At 45.6% G+C, this 19,493-nt stretch overlaps 1 long non-coding RNA gene across 1 annotated transcript; it reads right to left on the bottom strand.

The window, feature by feature from the left end:
* Window positions 1–18: 18 nt before the first annotated feature.
* LOC134352820 (uncharacterized) lies at window positions 19–17,230 on the bottom strand. Its single transcript, XR_010019465.1, has 4 exons — window positions 17,198–17,230; window positions 8,932–9,031; window positions 1,186–1,444; window positions 19–385 (listed from the first exon to the last, which is right to left on the bottom strand). It is a non-coding gene; the product is annotated as an uncharacterized LOC134352820 (long non-coding RNA).
* Window positions 17,231–19,493: the final 2,263 nt, after the last annotated feature.

The following is a 19,493-nucleotide window of genomic DNA, read 5'->3' as shown; positions in this document are numbered from 1 at the left end:
TGAAGCGTTTCCCACAATCTCCACACTTGCAGGGTCTCTCCGTGCTGCAGAGTTGTTCCCAGAATTTCTCCAGTCCGGAAGAATGGCTGAATCCCTTTCGACAAATACGACACTCTTGCAGCCTCCCTGCACCGTGAATGGGGCGAAAACCTTTCAGGCTGCGTTACTGGCTGAAGTTTGTTCCACAGTTACTGCACCTGGAAATTCTCACTCTGAGCAGGGCTCAGTCTGGGTAATCTCTGAAATGTTTTCCCATCGATTGCACAGACAAACAATTTTCTTTGCATGTTGAGAGGCTGGTAATCCACAGATCCCGATGAGTCGAGTGACTCCTAATAAAATGCTAACTTTGCGATCCCACCTTTGCAAATCCACTTCTACAGTCCTATTAAAGGAGTTTACACAAATGGTCACTTTATATTACAGGATAAAAATTCAGAACAATCCTTTAACGGACATTTTTGCACCCTTTGCTGTCCCACTTCAGGAATGTGCCCCATTCCACCTGTTTAAACACATTCTATCTGCATCTTCACCACTGGGAGCCTATTCTACTCCTGACCATAAGATAGCAGAGCAGAATTAGGTTTTTTAGCCTGAGTCTGTTCCACCATTCAATCACACTGGATATTTTTCCGACCCCATTCTCCTGCCTTCTCCCCATAACTCTTAACCCATTACCAATCAATCTCTTCCTTAGTAACTTGGCTTTCCACAGCCCTCTGTGGCAATAAGTACAAGATTTACTTCCTTCTGACTGAAGAAATTCTATCCTAAAGCGACATCCTATTCTGAGGCTGTGCACTCTGCTTCTACACTCTCCACCTAATGGAACTTCCTCCCCACATCCGCTCTCAGTATCCAGTAGGTTTAATAAGATCCCCCACCCCTCAGATGGAGTACGTACATAACGCAATGTGGTCCCATGATGGAAATCTCCCCTCCATTCTGCATTGGTCAATTCCAACCACTCCTCGGTGTTGAATGGCTCCCCTTTTCGCCTTTCAGGATGGTAACCATCTCACATCCCCGTCACTGGATCCTTCCTGCTGGTTGCGGGACCGAATCTCCAACTTCACCCAGACCCCCGCTCAGAATCTGGTCCTCGGCCTACCCCGCAAACTCGACTGACTGCACCCCACCGCCCTCCTCGCACAGAATATTTAAATTCATACCAATACTCACAAAGATTAGCACGTTCGCTGCAAAATCACAGCCAACACTTCCCTCCAGAAACTTTATATTTACACATTCAAGAAACTTCGATTTGATTTTGTTTATAATCTCTGCAACCGGACAAAGGACAGCGGATCAACGCCGGAAGGTCCACCCAGCGGCAGGAAGTCAAGCCTTTCCGCGCCCTGTGATTGGTGAACGATCGAGAGGGCGCCGGAAGCTATCCCCGTAGTTATTGGTCAGGACCCACGTCCATCATCCGCATTGTCTTAGATAGAAGGAAAGAATGTCAGAAAGGTTGTAAGCTGTTCGGACAGTTTGTCTGCATTGTCCTCTATCAAATCAAGAAAATGAGAAAGTAGGCAGAATATTTTATTGGAAAATCTGTGTAAGTTATATACACTGACCGAAAATGGGGTAGAAGTAAGCTTTCTTTGGGTTCCTGCTCATTGTGGAGCGAAGGGTTATGAAAAGGTGGATATATAGCTAAACAATTGCTCAAATCGTCTATAATAGATGTCCAAATCCCTCTAAGCAAAGCGGAAGTCAAGAACATTATTAAAACAAGTATTGAGGAGGCATGGCAGAAGCACTGGGATGAGAGTGAAACAGGGAGACAACTGTACAAAATACAGAGGCAAGTCAGATGCAAAAGATTGTCAAGTGGACATAGATAGAAGTGATTATCAGTCGTTTAAGAATTGAACACACAAGTCTTAATTACACATTACCTAAAACAGGGAAACAGCCAACTGGATTGTGTGAATACTGTAATCAACCAGAAACAGTTGAACATGTATTGATAAAGTGTTAGAAGTACCAAAGAGAAAGAGTGAAGATAAAAGGAGTGCTTAAAATAAACAAAAAAAAACTTCTGTGGGTATAGATGATATTTTAAGTGGGATTTCAAAAGAAATACAGACCTATATCATGAAGTATCTGAAAGACTGGTTTATTATATATATAGGCATCTGTTAGTCTCATGAGACCATGGATTTGCGCCTTGGAAAGTTTCCAGGGTGCAGGCCTGGGCAAGGTTGTATGGAAGACTGGCAGTTCCCATGCTGCCAGTCTCCCCTCTCTGCGCTACCGATATTGCCCAAGGGAAAGGCATTGAGACCCATACAGCTTGGCACCGGTGTCGTCGCAATGTGTAGTTAAGTGCCTTGCTCAAGGACACTACACGCTGCCTCAGCCAAGGCTCAAACTAGCAACCTTCAGATCACTAGACGAACGCCTTAAACACTTGGCCATGCGCTTGCATGATTTATATAGAACATAGGGAATGCAATTCTTTTCCCTCCTGTTTATCAAACGATCCACACTCCAGTCTAGCAGGTGGTGGTAAAGTACCTTAAAGCTGGTTTGCCAACCGCCATAAAACAACGCAAGAGGAAGTAGAAGGGCCACAGCTGGCCAGTTGAGAGTAATGGAATCCTGCATCGCCAATTGAGAGGTTGGGAAAGTATTCATTGTAAAGGTTAATTCAGTGCCTCGTATTAAGACAGAGGGGCTTGCAGTGAATAATTGCGTCGTTGCCAATTCTTAATAGCTGTCCACAAAACTAAGGGACATCCAGAGATGTCAGGGCACTGACAACTGTCTTTGAAGTGTGGGTATGAGGACACATGCGCAGCACCTTAGCTGGGCCGTGGAGTGGGCGGGGTTTCTTAACCCTGGCTGACCTCCTGGACTTTGACCTTTCAAAGAGGCTCAGGTTTGAGTAATCATCAATAATAGGTTCACAGGACACGGGTATGTCCAAGGAATATGGACAGCGCTCTGCAAGTCACCGCCCTTCAGTCCATCAGTCCGAAATTGGCAAAATCAGAGATTTAACAACTGCAAGCAGTCGTTCAAATGTTTTTTTCCCTCTCTGCTCACAGTTGCAGTAAAATGTATAATTTACGTTGCAAAGTTTATGCTTCTGAATGTTTTGTATTTGATGCTATGGGCCTGTGATACTACTGCAAATGATTTTCATTTGCCTAGGTGTACTAAAATGCATGTGACAACAAATTCGACTTTCATCTTGCACTTTTCCAATTCTAATGACCAGCTCTTTGTCTGAAAAGTTGAGTTATGCTGCTTGACTAGCTGAGTGCTTGCAATACGCTCTCGTATTGTTTATGGTTAAGATGGACATGGTTAATTGTGCCTGAGTTTTAGTTGTAGTTTAGTGCTCCACAGCTAATTTTTAAATGCTGCACGGAGTTTTGCATTTTTCACATTGTTTTGTAGGTCCCACTCAGGACTCAAAGCATGAATCTTTCCTCAACTCCCCTCTCATGCTCTCTCAATGAACTTACAACACAGGTGGAACAGGGGATGAGGTTCTGCAGAATGAGTGCAGGAGGTTAGATGGAGGAGCAGTGACCTCCGGATGACTCCTTGCTAGTAAGGTCAGAAGTAGAAGCACAGGCCAGATGAACTGCTGCCTGGGAAGCTGGTTCAGGAGGCAGGGATTGAGGTTCTTGGACTATTCAGATCTTCTCTGGGGTATAAGCAGTCTACAAGAGGGAAGGAATGCACTTGATCTAGAGAGGGACCAATACCCTTGCAAGGAAAGTTGCTAATGCAACATGGTAGGGTTTAAAGTAGAGTAGCTGGAGGATGGGACTCTGAGGAGGAGCAAGTCAGGGGATAAAGCAAGAGTGAGTTTAGCAGTCAGGACAGATGGGGCAGGGAAGGAAATACTCAGTTAAACTACAGTAATTTCATTGCACCAAGGTTTAACAGGTAAATCCGATGAACTCAGGGCGTGGATTGGCTGTGAAAGCTGAAAGTGCAGCTGGATTGGCAGCTCAATATTACAGAATACAGATGCTTCTGGCATGTCAGAGGCAAGAGGCCAGTGAGTGAGGGGGGTGAGGAGGGATGTTTTTGATAAGACGTAACAGTCATACTCAGACACCAGTGATTCTGCAGATGCTCGACAGCTGGAGCAAAGCACACCAAATGCTGTAGGAACCTAGCCGGTCAGGTAGTATGTGTGGAGGGAAATGAACAGCTGACAATTCGAGCTGACACCCAAACTGTTGACTGTTCTTTTCCTTCATGTACTGCTTGACCAGCTAAGTTCCTCCAACATTCTGTGGGTGTGTTGTACAGCAGTACTTACAGCTGACATTCTTATAGAATTGTCCGGGGGGGCCTTATGGATAGAACTTTAAAGAGAGGAGACGGTCACTCTAGTGGGGTTGTATTATAGAGACCTCCGATACTCAGTAAGAACACAAGGAGCACAGATGTAGAGAAATTGCTCATTGTTGAAAGAATAATAGTGTTGTATTAGTAGGAGATAGACATTTCCCCGGTTTTGACTGGACTTTCCTGAGAATGAGTGCCTGGAGGGTGGGATTTGTCAGGTGTCTCCAGCAAAGTTTCCTGAGTTGGGAGGGTGCAATACTGGACCGTCTCTTAGGGAACGACACAGGGCAAATACTGAAAGTAGCAGTCAGCTTGCACTCTTGTTTTGGTGAGAGGGCACGAGATGGATCTGGCAGGTAAGGTAAACCAAAATGCCAGGAGGTTCTGTAGCTCTATGTAGGGTTAAAGGTAGCCAGGGAGAAAATAGGTTCCTCCAGTCATCTATGTTTCTAGCCACATGAGACGGGCGGGATTTTCAACAAATATATCTCCTTGATATTCACTGAGAAGAAAATTGTGGTTGCTCAAGAGGTAATGTGGTGATGTTTTGGAGGACATATTACCAGGGAGGAGGTGTTTGCAGTGTGGATAAATCCCTGGACCTGATAGTGTGCATCCTCAGACTTTGTGAGAAGCCAGACAAGAAATTGCTTCATTGTTAGCCATTGGTGAAGTTCCCATACAAAGGTGGCTGATGTTCTTCTGTTGGGTAGCAAGAACAAGATAGGAAGGTACAGGCCTCTCAGCCTGCTGTCACTAGTGGGCAAATTACTGGAGGGATTTCTGAGAAACATGATCTAACAGCATTTAGGTACATGGAGCCTGTTTAGGCTTTGCGTATGGAAAGTTGTGCTTGATGAATTTTTTTTGAAGAGGTAACCAAAAAGGTAGATGAGGGAAGGGTAGTGGATGCTGTCTATTTTAAGTTTAGTAAGGCCTTTGACAGGATCCCACTGCAGCCTGGTCTGGAAGGTTGGGTCCCATGGAATCCAGCGAGAGCTACTTATGTGCCTTCATCATGGGCTCGGAGTGCTGGTTGGAGGTTGTTGCTCTGTGTGGAGAGTGATGACTGGAATGGCGAGCCACAGGGATCAGTGTTGGAACCCTTGTTATTCATTATGTAACGAAATTATTTCCATGTGAATGTACAAGGCTTGATCAGCAAGTTTGCAGATGATATAAAATTAGGACGTGTTGTTGATAGTGAAGGTGGTTATTGTAGATTACAAGGGAATCTTGATGAGCTATGGAATTAGCAAAAATATTTCAATGCAAATGAGTGTAGGTGTTACATTTTAGAAAGTCAGACCAGCATTAGAACTTGCACTGTGAATGGTAGGGCACTCGGGAGTGTAATGTAGGAGCTGGTTGAGAGCAGCATCACAGGTAGACAGGGCGGTGAATAAGGTGTTCACCACACTTGTGAAAATGTTGCAATATGAAGCAATTGGGCCAATTGTGTTGCTCTATGATTCTGCGACTCTATTGATATCTCTGCAGAGGGAAGCAGGACTTTTTACCCTATCTGGGTCTCCAAAAATGTTATATATCTCAGTTAAATCTCTCTACAGTGTCCAAGGAAGACATTGGCAGCCTGGACATCCTCTTGGCATGAGTGCATTTCTCCATCATAACAACATATAGAAGACAAATCTGCCTATCGAGTTAACACCGGCTCTCAGGGGAATAATCATTTAGGTGCCGTACCTTTTCTCATTTCATTGGACCCATCCCTGTTCCACCAATCCCTGTTTTCTGCCTGTTAACTTGTACTCATTCCACAGAAACACCCCCAATCCCAAATGTTGTTTAATGATGGCACTTTCTCAAGGGCCTTATGAAATCCCAAAACTCCATTCCCACTGGTTTAGTCTTGTCTCTTTTCCAACATTAACAAAGTGGTCTGATGTAATTTTCCTGTCATCCATGTCCATCATCGAGCCCATACTGAACATGCTCACCCCTCCTATTATTTCTTATGTCCTGTCTCTACTTTTTATGCAGCATTCTTCCTTCAAATGATATCAATACAAATAATTTATGGTGACGTGTTCTGCTCCTCCCTCTCCCTAAATAGTGATACAGGTCCTCCCTCCGGTTACAACTGCCCAACTTGTGGTGTGACAGAGAGCACTCGGTAAACACACTCCTTCCACACCCCGTTCACTCAAACACAGACACCGCCTTGTCATTCTGTTGTCATTGCGCCAAGTGTGCGTACTTCTGTGTCTTCACCGTACATTCTCATAGAGAATGTACCGATGTGCTCGGTCTGGCTTTATGGTGCCTTCCCAACCATACGTGCTGAAAAATTCCATTTCTCCAGTAGTGGGTATTCATGTGTAAACGTGTATATCTTATTTGCATACTGTAGTTTATGTGGATATTTCAGTTTATTTTGTAATGATTGTAATGACATTTGTGGGGTGTGTCATATTCTAATTCACGTATAGTCTTCAGTTAACTTTGGTAATTAACGATCATATGTTGTAGTGTGTGCAAAAAAAAAACGAGCTGATTGCCCTGAGCTGAGAAATCAGAAGTTCACACTGGACAAAGTACAGAGCTATTGTTATGTTTTCTGGTAGATATCTTTTTGTAAATATTGGCAGTTTTCACTATTTTCACTAATTTTTGTAAGTTTGATTTTTGACACACATAATAACACCCTAGCACTAAAGCGCTAGGCAACTCCAGCCATTTTTTCCCTTTGGTCATGACACACGTATCTAACATACAATCAGCCCATACAGATGACAAGGGTTTGGGAGCAGGTACATTGATTTCCTGGCTTACAGAAGGGTTCTGCCAAGTGGGAGTTCAGTCCGCAGTAATATCATTAGCATCTTGCAGAAAATTCCAAATGGTTGAGTCCTGGTTTAACTGCACCTTACGCAATATATTGCCAGGCTGCCACACTTGCAATCTTGGTTAAGGAACAGGCCTCAGGAACAGAACCCCTTATAGTCTGGAAAGGATTCTGCTCTTTCTCAGGGCCAGATGGTCTGCATCCCAGAGTGCTTAAGGAAGTGGCCCAAGAAATAGTGGATGCATTAGTGATAATTTTTCAAAACTCGTTAGATTCTGGACTAGTTCCTGAGGATTGGAGGGTGGCTAATGTAACCCCACTTTTTAAAAAAGGAGGGAGAGAGAAACCGGGGAATTATAGGCCGGTTAGCCTAACGTCGGTGGTGGGGAAACTGCTGGAGTCAGTTATCAAGGATGTGATAACAGCACATTTGGAAAGCGGTGAAATGATCGGACAAAGTCAGCATGGATTTGTGAAAGGAAAATCATGTCTGACGAATCTCATAGAATTTTTTGAGGATGTAACTAGTAGAGTGGATAGGGGAGAACCAGTGGATGTGGTATATTTGGATTTTCAAAAGGCTTTTGACAAGGTCCCACACAGGAGATTAGTGTGCAAACTTAAAGCACATGGTATTGGGGGTAAGGTATTGGTGTGGGTGGAGAATTGGTTAGCAGACAGGAAGCAAAGAGTGGGAATAAACGGGACCTTTTCAGAATGGCAGGCGGTGACTAGTGGGGTACCGCAAGGCTCAGTGCTGGGACCCCAGTTGTTTACAATATATATTAATGACTTGGATGAGGGAATTAAATGCAGCATCTCCAAGTTTGCGGATGACACGAAGCTGGGTGGCAGTGTTAGCAGTGAGGAGGATGCTAAGAGGATGCAGGGTGACTTGGATAGGTTGGGTGAGTGGGCAAACTCATGGCAGATGCAATTTAATGTGGATAAATGTGAAGTTATCCACTTTGGTGGCAAAAATAGGAAAACAGATTATTATCTGAATGGTGGCCGATTAGGAAAAGGGGAGGTGCAACGAGACCTGGGTGTCATTATACACCAGTCATTGAAAGTGGGCATGCAGGTACAGCAGGCGGTGAAAAAGGCGAACGGTATGCTGGCATTTATAGCGAGAGGATTCGAGTACAGGAGCAGGGAGGTACTACTGCAGTTGTACAAGGCCTTGGTGAGACCACACCTGGAGTATTGTGTGCAGTTTTGGTCCCCTAATCTGAGGAAAGACATCCTTGCCATAGAGGGAGTACAAAGAAGGTTCACCAGATTGATTCCTGGGATGGCAGGTCTTTCATATGAAGAAAGACTGGATGAACTGGGCTTGTACTCGTTGGAATTTAGAAGATTGAGGGGGGATCTGATTGAAACGTATAAGATCCTAAAGGGATTGGACAGGCTAGATGCGGGAAGATTGTTCCCGATGTTGGGGAGGTCTAGAACGAGGGGTCACAGTTTGAGGATAGAGGGGAAGCCTTTTAGGACCGAGGTTAGGAAAAACTTCTTCACACAGAGAGTGGTGAATCTGTGGAATTCTCTGCCACAGCAAACTGTTGAGGCCAGTTCATTAGCTATGTTTAAAAGGAAGTTAGATATGGCCCTTGTGGCTACAGGGGTCACGGGGTATGGAGGGAAGGCTGGGTTCTGAGTTGGATGATCAGCCATGATCATAATAAATGGCGGTGCAGGCTCGAAGGGCCGAATGGCCTACTCCTGCACCTATTTTCTATGTTTCTATGTTTCTATGTTTCTCCTTCCAAGTTACGAAGCATGAAGATTCTTACCAAGGACAAGAGTCTAAAGTTGGCTTGAGACAGCATGGACAAAGAGAAGTTTTGGGATGAGTAGCCATCATGGAGAATCCGGGTGTGCAAGTTCCGGAACCTGAAATATTGAAAGATGACAATCAAGGCTTCAGTCAAACCTCCTATTATCGTTTCCAGTTCTACTGAAAGATCCTCAATTTTGATCAGAAAAGATGTGGTTAAACTGGAAAAGAGTTAAAGTTGAAAGTAAGTTTATGATCAAAGTACGGTATTTAACAACCATGTACGACCTTGAGATTCATCTTCTTGTGGGAACTGGAAACACAACAGAATCCACAAAAAACTACACGCAACAAAGTCCGCAGTGCAAGAGGACAAATCGTGCAAATAACACAGTAAACAAATAATATAGGGAAGGTGAACTGCAGAGTCCCGAAAGAGGATGTTGCCTGGGCTAGAGGCCCGAGCTACAGAGAGATGTTGGCCAGGTTAGGTTTTTATTCCTTGGAGCACAACTGAATGAAGGGTGACCTTGTAGGGCAGGGGTTCACCAACCTTTTTAATGACATGGACCCCAGTTATAGAGGCTGATAAAATCACGAGGGGCACAGATAAGGTGGATGGTAACATTTGACTAGTTCAAGATTAGGGGGCATAGATCTAGGATGAGAGGGTAAATGTTTTCATATGCACAGTGATGGGTATATCGAAGAAACTGTCAGAGGAAGTAGCTGAGGCAGGTATGATTGTATCATTTAAGAAGCACTCGGATTGGTACTGTACATCTATGGTCGAGGGTTAGAGGGATTTGGGCTGAATGCAGGAATTTAGTACAAGATGGGTAGGCACTACGGTTGGCGTGGATTTGGGCCAAAGGACGTGTATTATTCTATGATTCTAAGGGTAAATGCTGGGGAGAAAAGGCACTAGTTTAAAAGAAAAGAATCGGAGAAAATAATGGTAACGTACCAATATTCACCCCCTCCCTCCAATAAGATGAGGATCTGCCTCATAAGGTTTTGAAAGATGGAGATACTTGATGCAATAGTTTTTTTTTAATTTAGTGATTTAGCACAAAGTAGACCCTCCAGGGCATGCTGCCCCAGCAGCCCCTGACAACACTAACCACGGGACAATTTACAATGACCAATTAACCTACCAACTAGTAGGTCTTTGGACTGTGGCTGCAAACCAGAAACCCAGTGAAGATTTACTAAATGTTCGAGGTTGGCCGAAGTGCGACAAGTAAAACAAATTAGTCAAAATATCAGCCAATATAATCAAGGCTCGCTCTAGGGGAGCTGCCTTGTCTGGGAAGTGCCTTGTGAGAAAAGTGCGAGTCTTTGGCTCGGGAGTCTTCGGCGAGGAGGCTGAGGGAGGAGACTACGCCACAGTTGGAGAGGGTGAGAAGTGGTGAAGAAATGACAGGTCAACTGATTCAGTGTGCTGCTTGCATGATGTGGGAGATCAGGGACGTTGATGGTGCCTCTGGCTGCTACAAATGTGGAAAGTGTGTCCTGGTTCAGCTCCGAAAGGACCGTGTTGAGGAACTGGAGAGGCAACTGGATGACCTCAGGTTCATCCGGGAATCAGAGATTTTTCCAGACAGGACCTGCAGCGAGATCGTTACACCAAAGATACCAGAAGAGAGAAGTGGGGGAGGGCGATGATGAGGAAGGGATGGATGCTTGGAGTACAGGAGACCCCGGGAGATGTGCCTCACGTAAACAGGTTCTCCCTCTTGGAAGCTGTCGGGACAGAAAACAGTGCCAGTCTGAGAGGTGGACGGGTCTGCGAGTCAACAATTGGCGCTGAAACAAAGCCGAGGAGACAGACGTCAGGCAAAGCCGTGGTAGTAGGGGACTCCATAGTGAGAGGTACAGAAAGGGGTTTCTGCGGCAACAGGCGGGATTTAAGGATGGTGTGTTGCCTCCCTGGTGCCAGGATCCAGGACATCACGGACCTATTGCAGGGAATCCTAAAGGGAGAAGGTGAACAGCCGAGGTGGTGGTGCATGTCGGCACAAATGACGTCGGGAAGAAGAGGAGAGAAATTTTGCAGCGTGACTTCAGAGAACTCGGAAGAAGGCTGAAAAGCAGGACTCCAGGGTGGTTATCTCGGATTTGCTTCCAGTTCCTTGTGCTGGTGAGGGCAGGAACAGGGAGATAGGGGTTCAGAACGTGTGGCTGAGGAGCTGGTGCGGGAAGCAGGGATTTAGATTCTTGGACCACTGGGATCTGTTTTGGGGTAAAGATGAATTGTACAGAAGGGATGGGTTGCACCTTAACAGACAGGGGACCGGCATTCTGGCAGGCAGGTTTGCCACCTCTGCACGGGTGTGTTTAAACTAAGTAGTGGGGAGGAGGGGACGAACTGGAAATATAAGAATGGAGTTAAAGGGAAAGACAGAATAAGAAAAGTTCAGAAAGACACAGAATTAAAGGGGCAGAAAGCTCAGGAAGGGTTCGGAGAGAATGGCCAAGTGCAATAGGAATCGATGTGAAAGGTGAGGGGAGTAAAAGTATTACTTTAAATGGATTAGAAGTATTATATATGAATGCACAGAGTATAAGAAATAAGGTGGATGAGTTTGAGGCTCAGTTGGAAATTGGCAAGTATCATGTTGTAGGAATAACAGAGACATGGCTGTAAGACGACCAGGGCTGGAAAATAAATATTCAGGGATATACATCCTATCAGAAGGACAGACAGGTGGGCAGAGGGTATGGGGTGGTTCTGTTGGTGAGGAATGAAATTCAGTCACTTGCGAGAGGGGACATAGAATCAGGAGATGTAGAGTCAGTATGGATAGAACTGAGAAACTGTAAAGGCAAAAAGACCCTGGTGGGAGTTATCTACAGGCCCCCAAACAGTAGCCTGGATATAGGGTGCAAGTTAAATCAAGATTTAAAATTGGCATGTCGCAAAGATAATTCTACGGTTGTTATGGGGGATTTCAACATGCAGGTAGACTGGGAAAATCAGGTTGGTACTGGACCCCAAGAAAGGGAGTTTGTGGAGTGCCTCTGAGATGGATTCTGAGAGTAGCTTGTACTGGAACCTACCAGGGAGAAGGCAATTCCGGATTTAGTGTTGTGTAATGAACCGGATTTGATAAGGGAACTCGAGGTAAAGAAGCCATTAGGAGGTAGTGACCATAATATGATAAGTTTTCAAATACAATTTGAGAGGGTGAAGGGAAAATCGGAAGTGTCAGTATTGCAGTTGAACAAAGGGGACTATGGAGCCATGAGGGAGGAGCTGGCCAAAGTTGACTGGAAAGATACCCTAGCAGGGATGACAGTGGAACAACATTGGCAGGTACTTCTGGGAAAAATACAGAAAATGCAGGATCAGTTCATTCCAAAGAGGAAGAAAGATTCTAAGGGGAGTAAGGGGCAACCGTGGATGACAAGGGAGGTCAAGGACAGTATAAAAATAAAAGAGAGGAAGTATAACATAGCAAGGATGAGTGGGAAGCCAGAGGATTGGGAGACTTTTAGGAGCATCAGAAGATAACTAAAAAGGCAATACGGGGGGAAAAGATGAGGTACGAAGGTAAGCTAGCCAAGAATATAAAAGAGGATAGTAAAAGCTTCTTCAGGTATGTGAAGAGGAAAAAATTAGTTAAGACCAAAGTTGGGCCCTTGAAGACAGAAACGGGTGAATTTATTATGGGGAACAAGGAAATGGCAGATGAGCTGAACAGGTACTTTGGATTGTCTTCACTAGGGAAGGCACAAAGAATCTCCCAGATGTAATAGTGGCCAGAGGACCTAGGGTAACAGAGGAACTGAAGGAAAACAGGCAGAAAATGGTGTTGGATAAAGAGATGGGACTGAAGGCTCATAAATCCCCAGGCCCTGATGGTCTGCATCCCAGGGTACTTAAGGAGGTGGCTCTGGAAATCGTGGACACATTGGTAATTATTTTCCAATGTTCTATAGATTCAGGATCAGTTCCTGAGGACTGGAGGGTAGCTAATGTTGTCCCACTTTTTAAGAAAGGAGGGAGAGAGAAAACAGGCAATTATAGACCAGTTAGCCTGACATCAGTGGTGGGGAAGATGCTGGAGTCCATTATAACAGATGAAATAGCGGCATATTTGGATAGCTGTGGCAGGACAGGTCAGAATCAGCTTGGATTTACGAAGGGGAAATCATGCTTGACTAATCTTCTGGAATTTTTTGAGAATATAACTATGAAAATGGACATGGGAAAGCCAGTGGATGTAGTGTACCTGGACTTTCAGAAAGCCTTTGATAAGGTCCCACGTAGGAGGTTAGTGGGCAAAATTAGAGCAAATAGTATTGGGGGTAGGGTACTGACATGGATAGAATATTTGTTGGCAGACAGGAAACAAAGAGTAGGGATTAATGGGTCCTTTTCAGAATGGCAGGCAGTGACTAGTGGGGTACCGCAAGGCTTGGTGCTGGGACCACAGCTATTTACAATATACAATAATGATTTAGATGAAGGGATTAAAAGTAACATTAGCAAATTTGCAAATGACACAAAGCTGGATGGCAGTGTGAAATGTGAGGAGGATGTTATGAGAATGCAGGGTGACTTGGACAGGTTGGGTGAGTGGGCAGATGCATGGCAGACACGAGGAATTCTGCAGATGCTGGAATTTCAAGCAACACACATCAAAGTTGCTGGTCCTGACGAAGGGTCTCGGCCTGAAACGTTGACTGTACCTCTTCCTAGAGATGCTGCCTGGCCTGCTGCGTTCACCAGCAACTTTGATGTGAGATGCATGGCAGATGAGTTTAATGTGGATAAATGTGAGGTCTTCCACTTTGGTGGCAAGAACAGGAAGGCAGATTACTATCTGAATGGTGTCAAGTTAGGAAAAGGGGAAGTATAACAAGATCTAGGCGTCCTTGTTCATCAGTCACTGAAAGTAAGCATGCAGGTACAGCAGGCAGTGAAGAAAGCTAATGGCATGTTGGCCTTCATAACAAGGGGAGTTGAGTATAGGAGCAAAGAAGTCCTTCTGCAGTTGTACAGGGCCCTGGTGAGACCACACCTGAAGTATTGTGTACAGTTTTGGTCTCCAAATTTGAGGAAGGACACGCTAGCTATTGAGGGAGTGCAGCGTAGGTTCACGGGGTTAATTCCCGGGATGGTGGGACTGTCATATGTTGAAAGATTGGAGCGACTGGGCTTGTATACACTGGAATTTAGAAGGATGAGAAGGGATCTGATTGAAACATATAAGATTATTAAGGGATTGGACATGCTAGAGGCAGGAAACATGTTCCCGATGTTAGGGGAGTCCAGAACCAGAGGTCACATTTTAAGAATAAGGGGTAGACCATTTAGAATGGAGTTGAGGAAAAACTTTTTCACACAGAGGGTTGTGGTTCTGTGGAATGCTCTGCCTCAGAAGGCAGTGGAGGCCAATTCTCTGGATTCTTTCAAGAAAGAGTTAGATAGAGCTCTTAATGATAGTGGAGTCAAGGGATATGGGGAGAAGGCAGGAAAGGGGTACTGATTGTGGATGATCAGCCATGATCACAGTGAATGGCGGTGCTGGCTCGAAGGGCCGATTGGCCTACTCCTGCACCTATTGTCTATTGTCTATAAGACCCACACATTCTACAGGGAGAACATACAAACTCCTTACAGAATGGCTGGAACGCCGAAGCCCCTGAACTGTTACAGTGGTGTGCTGGCCGCTATGTTACCGTGGCTCCATCTCGTGAATGTAAGTAACAAAGTATTTCCATCTTTACGAGCAGATAAACTCAAGGTTCTTCAAAGAATGCTGGGAAAACAGTCAGAGGCTAAAAAGGAGGTAGAGACAAGGTAATGGCAGCCTGGCAACAGCCAGAGCGACAGAACTGCAGAGGGAAATTAATCATTCAGGAATATGAAGGATGATCTGAAACAAGGCAAGGAACTGCTGAGGACAAAGGAAGAACAGCAAGTCCTCTGCCTGGGACTGGAGATAGATAGAAGGACAATAGTGGCAAGCCCCAGAATGAGGAGGAAGGAGAAAAGAGCATGTCTGAGGCACCAGGTCAAATGAGTAAAAATAAGCGGTACATTCCAAAGAACACAACATTGCTAACACCTCTGACTGTGTGACTAAGTACAGCTCCAACACCAGATTCAAGTTTGCTGATGACACCACTGTCGTGGGCCGTATCAAGGCTTGTGATGAATCCGCATACGGGGGGAGGGGGGGAGGTTGAACACTTGGCCGAGTGGTGTAATAACAATATTCTCTCACACAATGTCAATAAGACCAAGGAACTGATGGTAGACCAGGAGAGGAAAACCAGAGGTCCATGAGTCAGTAATAAGAGGATCAGAGGTGGAGTGGGTCAGTAACTTTAAATTCCTGTGTGTCATTATCGCAGAGGACCTGTCCTGGACCCATCATATAAACATTATTGTGAAGAAAGCACGACAGTGCCTCCACTTCCTCAGGATTCTGCAGAGATTCAGCAGATCATCAGAAACCTTGGCGAACTTCTATAGATGTGTGGTGGAAAGTGTGCTGACTGGATGCGCTACGGCCTGGTATGGGGACACCAATGCCTTTGAGTGGAAAACCCTATAAAAGGCTGTGGATTTGGCCCAGTACATCACGGGTAAAGTTCTCCCAACTATTGAGCACATCTACATGAAGCAGCCACACCCTCATCAAAGATCCTCACCACCCAGGCCGTGCTCTTTTCTCGCTGCTGCCATCAGGTAGAAGGTACAGGAGCCTCAGGACTCACACCACCAGGTTCAAGAACAGTTACTACCCCTCAACCATCAGACTCCTAAACAAAAGGGGATAGCTACACTTGTTTTAGGACTATTATCTTGTTGTTTCCTACTTGTTAATTTTTGGTTTGTATTTATACTCGCATTTACAGTTAACAGTTCCTGATGTTTAAAGTAACTGTTCGATAGATTATGTCTGCAGTAAAAGAATCTCAGGGTTGTATGTGGTGACATGTATGTACTCTGATAATAATTTTTACTTCGAACTTTTGAGCTTTGATATAAATCAGCCTTACAAGATGAATAAGAAACCAGCAGCTTTTTAAATGATGGTTCTCTATTCATTTACTGAAATACAGTGCAGAATCAGCCCTTGGAGCCAGGCTGCCCAGCATTCCCCCAATTTAATACCAGCCCAATCACGGGAAAATTTACAATGACCAATTAACCCAGGTCCAGTTTGTCTTCTTGAGTGTGGGAGGAAACCCACTTGGTCATGGGGAGAATGTACAGGCAGCAGTGCGAATTGGACCCAGGTCACTGGTACTGTAAATTGTTGTGCTAACCAGTTCACTACCGTACCGTTGTTAAATGTCCCATCTCTAAAACAAAAATTATTGTGGGAATGTCTCAAGGTAAAGCTGACTAAAACAAACGGTAATGCTCACATCAACAAGACGGCAGGATCAACAATAGGCTGGTAGGTTAATTGGTCACTGTAGATTGCCTCTAGTGGTGGAATCTGCGGGAACTGACAGGAGTACAGTAGGATGGGTAGATTGCCTCGAGCGTGTAGACAGCGGTTGAATCTGGGGATATTGAAGTGAGTCGGATCCGTGTAGATGATGGTCAGCACAGACCCAGTGGGTGAAATGCCCTGTCTCTGTATAGAGTATATAAACGGCTCAGCATTTCCAAAAACAGACACGAGGAAATCTGCAGATGCTGGAAATTCAAGCAACACACACAAAAAAATGGTGGTGGAACGCAGCAGGCCAGGCAGCATCTCTAGTAAGAGGTACAGTCGACGTTTCTGGCCGAGACCCTTCGTCAGGACCAACTGAAAGAAGAGCTAGTAAGAGATTTGAAAGTAGGAGGGGGAGGAGGAGATCGGAAATGACAGGAGAAGACAGGAGGGGGAGGGATGGAGCCAGGTGATTGGCAAAAGGGATACCACACTGGAGAAGGAGAAGGGAGAGGATCATGGGATCATATCCAAAAACATATTCCCTTTGTTTCAGATTTTCAGCATCCACGCTATTTTTCTGTCCCTCTTGGAACTGAAAATTTCAGTTGCTTTGCAGTACTTGTAGGCTTGCTGTACAGGTATCAATGTGAGAAAACCCACTTCCCTCTTCCCTCTTTAAAAAAGATCCCTATCGGTTTCCCCCTATCACCCGCCAGCCCCATTCCCACTTAACACCCCCTTTACTACTAGCTTCACCGACCCATTCATTCCTCCCTTATCTGGTTCCATTGCCGCCTTCTCTCACCCGGTTCCACCCCTCAGCCCAGCCCGTTCTATTGGCTCTTTCCCCTCTGTATTCTCAATCCTGACCCGTTGCTGAGCTCCTCCGGCCCCTTTCACTCCAGATTCCAGCATCTGAAATCTTACTTTGCGCCTGCGCACTTGTGGCCATTAAATATACATAGGCCGCCTTCTGCCGCACTGTGCATTCTGGGTAGGAACATCGCCATTTTGGCGATTTGAAGGTGGGTTGGTGGGAGAGGGCGGATCGAGAAATAGAGCATGTAGTGGGAATAAGCATAAAGGGAGCTGGGTACCGGAAACCTCTATGTCATGTCCTGTCACTGTCCTGGAGCGGATCGCCATTTTATATTTTAAGCAGGATTTGTAGTTGAGAAATCGTTTCGAATCACCTTTACTCCGTTTTCCAAAGATGAATGCGTCAAATTGTTTACCATAACATTCTCGGCTACACAAATCACAATATTTAAGACAGCTGCTTCATGGCGCTGGGAGATTTGATTGACGTCTACAGTCAGCCAATCAAAGTGTGAGGAGCCGGCTGGCGGCTGACTGGGCGAGGTCTTTCCACCAATCGGTGCACAGGAAGGATGGGATTTGCAGGTGTCCAACTCAGGGCAAGAGAGACGGGGCTGGTTCAGGATCAGGAGATACTGGCAGTGGCTGGGATGTTTTGAAAAATCTCCCAATCAGGAACCAAGTGAGTAAAAAAAATGTATTTAACAGGGGTTTAATTATAATTTAAAGTAGCTTGAGGGAGAGTTGAAGTTTCTTGGGTGAACGGTTACAGATGATGAGATCACTGTTGGGATTGCAAATTTAATCATTGGGGAAAAGCACTTAGAAATAATGATGTCTCTTTCTCTGCGCCCTTCAGCAGCCCAAAGGGTTCTATACCTATTTGTTCACAACATTATGGTGACAAGCTGTTTATAACGCCCAGAAGCTTATGGACAATCTGTGGCCCAAATGCCCTCAAAGGTGGAGAGCGGTCAGATAAATTCCCTCCTTTGTCCTTGCCGGTAATTTCCCCTCATCCAGCTGCCTGTAACGTATGGACTCACGTGTAGGGTTTCCGATATTGAATGGATCGGTTAAGAACGTCCTTCCCTGAACGATATTAGACTATCAGCTATTTTCAAGCATTTAGACGTGTTCTGGTCACTCCGATCCCCGCTTGTTCTGTGCGTCAGGGTTTTAAGAAATGTTGAGTTTAAACTCAACATTTTCTGTGATGGGATTTGAATTTTTGTCTGCGGCTAATACAAAATCCACTCTGTGGGTTCTTTACATATTCTGAAGAAGTTAGTAAAAGATTGTCCTGTGCCCATTCGGTTGGATGTAAAAGATCCCTGGGGATACAGTATTCTTTATTCATGTGTCAGTCTGTTGTAATCCCATTGTTTAGTGATTATCGACAGTCAGGAGTACTGTACTGCCCAGACCAAATGATCTTTTCACGTAGGAGCTCCGGTGGCTTCCAGTACGCTGAAGGTGGAGGGACGAAAGGGTGCGTTGGAGAGGAAATCTGCAGCTTAAATAAAAGAAGAACAAAACGGAGTTGTGCAGTACGGAAACAGGCCTTTTCAGTGTACCTGTACCTGAAAAGTGTACTTTTCGCTCTCTGAATCAGCAATGACTGTCATCTACACCCTTCCCCATGTTCTCGTCCCCCAGACTGGGGGCTCAGTCGTCAGCGCAGAACCAATAGGCTGAGAGGCCTGTTTCAACACTGTACCTTTCTGCTATTGGCCTCGCACCCACAGCTTAGGGGCAATTCACAGCGGCTTGCAAACAGTAAACCCATATGCCTTTGGGATGAGGGAGGGAACCGAAACACCTAGTCAAAACCCGCGAGGAGAACATGCAAACTCCACACCGACTGAACCTGTGTTCACATAGACAGCATCTCTGCCATCAATGGCACCTTTCAACAATCCACCGAAACTAGCATCGTTGTTCCTTCATTTCCAGTTGTAGAGCAGATAATTGAGTCCATTGCTGTCACTCATATCCATGGCAACGTTGATGCCTGTCCACTCCAATGCGTTTGTGCATGTCAGCCCTCGTCCTTCTGCCGTTTCCTGCTGGCCCGCGTCCTTCTGCCGTTTCCTGCTGGCCCGCGTCCTTCTGCCGTTTCCTGCTGAGCCTCGTCCTCCTACCGTTTCCTGCTGGGCCTCGTCCTTCTGCCGTTTCCTGCTGGCCCGCGTCCTCCTGCCGTTTCCTGCTGGGCCTCGTCCTCCTGCCGTTTCCTGCTGGGCCTCGTCCTCCTGCCGTTTCCTGCTGGGCCTCGTCCTCCTGCCGTTTCCTGCTGGCCCGCGTCCTCCTGCCGTTTCCTGCTGGGCCCCGTCCTCCTGCCGTTTCC

This window comes from Mobula hypostoma, chromosome 10, assembly GCF_963921235.1.
Source record: "Mobula hypostoma chromosome 10, sMobHyp1.1, whole genome shotgun sequence".
NCBI lineage: Eukaryota > Metazoa > Chordata > Chondrichthyes > Myliobatiformes > Myliobatidae > Mobula > Mobula hypostoma.
This window is presented reverse-complemented; position numbering and strand designations above follow the sequence as displayed.